This window comes from Otolemur garnettii, unplaced genomic scaffold (genome assembly GCF_000181295.1).
Source record: "Otolemur garnettii isolate 467f Iridium unplaced genomic scaffold, OtoGar3 scaffold00044, whole genome shotgun sequence".
NCBI classification, from domain to species: domain Eukaryota; kingdom Metazoa; phylum Chordata; class Mammalia; order Primates; family Galagidae; genus Otolemur; species Otolemur garnettii.
Genome location: NW_003852439.1, coordinates 9,930,220 through 9,934,758, shown reverse-complemented (window position 1 = coordinate 9,934,758; position 4,539 = coordinate 9,930,220).

Here is a 4,539-nt window from a genome sequence, read left to right as displayed (position 1 = left end):
CGCCCGCCACAACGCCCGGCCATTTTTTGGTTGCAGCCATCATTGTTGTCTGGCGGGCCCGGGCTGGGGACTAGAACCCGCCACCCTAGCCGCTTGAGCCACAGGCGCCGAGCCTGTGTTTTCATCTTGTTTAAATCTTCATAACAACTCTTTTGTCTCTCCTTCCTCTGGCTCTTGGACTCCTCCAAGAGTGCTTCCAGCTCCATAATGTCCCCCCAGAGGAGTTTCCGAGGCATTACTGGCCACCACTGCCGCTGCTGCCTCCCTCCAGGCACAGTGGCCACAACCACCTATGGGTGGCCATGGCGTGAAAGGAAGCGGGAGCAGGGCGGTCGCCTCTCTCCTCTTTTTTGACAGGGTTTTGTTCTTTCATCCAAGCTACAGTGCAATGGCATCTTTTTTTTTTTTTTTTTGGGTAGAGACCGAGTCTCACTTTATCACCCTCGGTAGAGAGCCGTGGTGTCCCACAGTTCACGGCAACCTCCAACTTCTGGGCTTATGTGATTCTCTTGCCTCAGCCTCCCGAGTAGCTGGGACTATAGGCGCCTACCACAACGCCGGGCTATTTTTTGTGTGCAGTTCGGCCGGGGCCAGATTTGAACCCGCCACCCTCGGTATATGGGGCTGGCGCCCTACTCACTGAACCACAGGCGCTGCCCAAGTGCAATGGCATCTTTATAGATCACTGCAACCTCAAACTCCTGGGCCTCAGTTTCCAGGTAGCTGGGATTAAAAACTTGTACCGAATTTTTTCTGTTATTAGTAGAGATGAGGTCTTGCTTTTGCTCAGGGCCTCTTTTCATTTTATAGATAGTGTCTTTTACAGCACAAAAGTTTTTAATTTTAATGAGATCCAATTTATTTATTTTTAAACATCATATGTAAGAATCCAGTGCCAAATCCCTATGTTTTCCACTAAAGATTTTACAGTTTTCAGCTATTACATTTAGGCCTTTGATCTATTCTGAGTTAATTTTTGTATATGGTATGAGGTAGGAGTCTAACTCCACTCTTTTGCATGTGCCTATCCAGTGGTCCCAGAATCATTTGTTGCAGAGACTATTCTTTCCTACCTTGAATGGTCTTGGTAAAAATCAACTGACCATAGGGTTTATTTCTGGGCTCTCTATTCTACATCATTGGTCTAATCAGGTGTCCGTTTTTTTTTTTTTTTGAGACAGAAAAGCTGTCCCCCTGGGTAGAGTGCCATGGCATCACAGCTCACAGCAACCTCCAACTCCTGGGCTTAAGCGAGTCTCCTGCCTCAGCCTCCCAAGTAGCTGGGACCACAGGCGCCCGCCACAATGCCCAGCTACTTTTTGCTTGCAGCTGTCGTTGTTTGGCGGGCCTGGGCTGAATTTGAACCCGCTACCTTAGGTGTACATGGCTGGCGCCTTAGCCACTTGAGCCACAGGCGCTGAGCCTAATCAGGTGTCCTTAAACTATGGCCCGCGTGCCACATGCAGCCCGCCTAGGACATTTATCCAGCCTGCCGGGTGTTTTTGCTGCCACTGTCTGTCCTGCTTAGCAGCTGACTCGTCCCAGCACACGCAGTCTGGCCATCCAACGGTCTGAGGGACCCCTGTTTAAAAAGTTTGAGGCTTATGCCAGTTCCACACTGTTTTAATTACTGTAGACTACAGTAAAATTTGAAATCAGAAAGCATGAGACCTCAAACTTTGTTTTCCTTTCTGAAGATTGTTATGGTTATTTGGGCTGCCTTATAATTTTAGGATCGTTTTTCCATTTCTGTCTTTGATGGTTAATTCTACACGTCAACTTGACTGGAATGCCCAGATAGCTGGTAAAACATTATTCCTGGGTGTGCCTGGGAGAATGTCTCCAGAATAGATTAGACTATTCTGAATAGTCTGAATTGGCAGACTGAGTAAAGATAACGTGGGTGGTTATTATTCAATACTGGGGGCCTGATTATAATAAATTTATAATAAAAAGGTAGAGAAAGGGTGAATTTACTCTCTCTTCTTAAGTTAGGACATCCTTCTTCTCCTTTCTTTAGACGCTGGAGCTCCTGGTTTTTGGGACTGTGGACTTACACCAATCCTTAACTTTTTACCTCTACCCTTGTTTTTAGGCCTTCAGGTCAGACTGAGTTACACAATTGATTTTCTTGGTTCTGTAGCTCACAGATGGCATATTGCAAAACTTCTTGACCCCCATAATCATGTGAGCCAATTCCCTTTATAAATCTATTCTTACCTAAGAGATTTATTTATCCCCTAACAAATCTCTGTATAAGTATCTATCCACCTATCTGTCCTATTGATTCTGTTTCTCTGAAGAACTGTAACACACTGTCGAAAGACCATTTTGATTTTGGTAAGAATTGCATTGAACACTTTGGGGAGTTTTGCTATCTTAACAATATATTAAATCTTTAACCCATGAACATAGGATTTTTTTCTATTTATTTAAATCTTCTTTAGATTGTGTCAGCAATGTTATATAGCATTCAAAGTTAACTCTTATACCTCTTTGGTTAAATGTATTCCTGTTTTATTCTTTTTTGTTGTTTGCTAGTGCCTAGAAATATGACTAACTTTTGTGTGTTGACTTTATATCGTGAGATGTTTCTGAACTTCATTTGATGTAATAAAGCTGTACTAGGCTATTAGCTCTACTAGGATTTTTGTTGTTGTTGTTGCGTGTGGATTTTTAGTTTTTTCTATACACAAGATCATGTCACCTATGATTAGAGAGAATCGAATGTTTAACTTGATTTTTTTTGAGACAGAGTCGCCCTGGGTAGAGTGCTGTGGTGTTGTGACCAGTTTTATGACAAAATTTTACAATTCTCTAGTGTCTTAGCTCCCTCACATTCCAAAGGAGTTTCTAATATTCACATCAGAGCTGAAACAGGCAGCTTAGTAGCCTTGACTGGACAGGGATGAAACAGTGAGCATTATCTCAGCTCCAGAGGCCTAGCAACAGCAGTCTTAGAAAAAGTAGAAAAGAGGCAGAGGGGTCTTTTCTGTGCACTGACACAATTTCTTTGGGTTTTTCCCAAGAAAAAGCAGAACCTCCTTGCATTCCTGAGATAACTACAGTGCCTTACTCTATTGGAAATGTCTGGAGAAAGTCAAGATAAGCAATACACCACTGTAAATTATGACCGAAAGCCACTGAGCCTGAGCACAAGGGTCAAATAATGAACAATATTAACCCCTAGCTCATTATAATACTAACATTCCCACCATGGGGAGGGATTTGTCCGCCATTTTTTGTTCGTGGGATGTGTGAACTTGCATGATTTCTGTTTTATTCTTTTTTGTTGTTTGCTAGTGCCTAGAATACAACAAACTTTTGTGTGTTGATTTTATATCGTGAGATGTTTCTGAACTTCATTTGATATAATAAAGCTCTACTAGGCTATTAGCTCTACTAGGATTTTTTTTCATTATTCTATGCATTATTCATTTTTACCTCCATAAAAACCTTCTATGCGTTATTCATTTTTACCTCCATAAAAACCCCTTAATCTTGCTAATCTGGGAGGTGAATTTGAGGTAGCCTGTGCCTCCTCTGCCCAATTGACTCATCTTCTGAAATAAATCCTTTCTTCCTTGACAATCCTTGTCTCAGAATTGACTTCCTATGTGACGAGCCAACAATGAACCCCTCTTGTGGGTTAGTTAACAGTGTCATAGCTCTGGGCAGCGCCTGTGGCTCAGTGAGTAGGGTGCCGGCCCCATATACTGAAGGTGGCTAGTTGGAACCCCGCCCCGGCCAAACTGCAACACAAAAAGAGCTGGGCATTGTGGCGGACACCTGTAGTCCCAGCTACTCGGGAGGCTGAGGCAAGAGAATTGCCTAAGCCCAAGAGCTGGAGGTTGCTGTGAGCTATGATGCCACTGCACTCTACAGAGGGCAACAAAGTGAGACTCTGTCTCTAAAAAAATCAATCAAACAAACAAACAACAACAAAAAAATAAAACCAAAAAGACCCAGTGTCATAGCTCACAACAACCTCAACCTTTTGGGCTCAAGAGATGCTCTTGATCCTCAGCATCCTGAGTAGCTGGCATGACAAGTACCTGCCACAATGCCCAACTGTTTTTTTCTATTTTTAGTAGAGATGGAGTCTCATTCTTGCTCAGACTAGTCTCAAAATTCCTGAGCTCAAGCAATCTACCTATCTCAGCCTCTTAGAGTGCTAGGATTACAGGTGTGAGCCACCAAGACCAGTTTGAATGTTTAACTGCCAGATTGCTTTGCGAAGTGGTAGTACCATGGTACCTTCCCACCAACAGTATATGGAATTCCAGTTCCTCCAACATCCTTATGGTTGGTGTAACCCACATAATACATAGTAACTGACTTACGGGAAAATGAAGTTAAAAAAGTTGGCTCAGTGAGTAGGGTGCCGGCCCCCATATACCGAGGTGGCAGGTTTGAACCGGCCCTGAAAACTGCAACAAAAAATAGCCGGGTGTTGTGGCGGGTGCCTATAGTTCCAGCTACTTAGGCAAGAGAATCGCCTAAGCCCAAGAGCTGGAGGTTGCTGTGAACTATGATGCC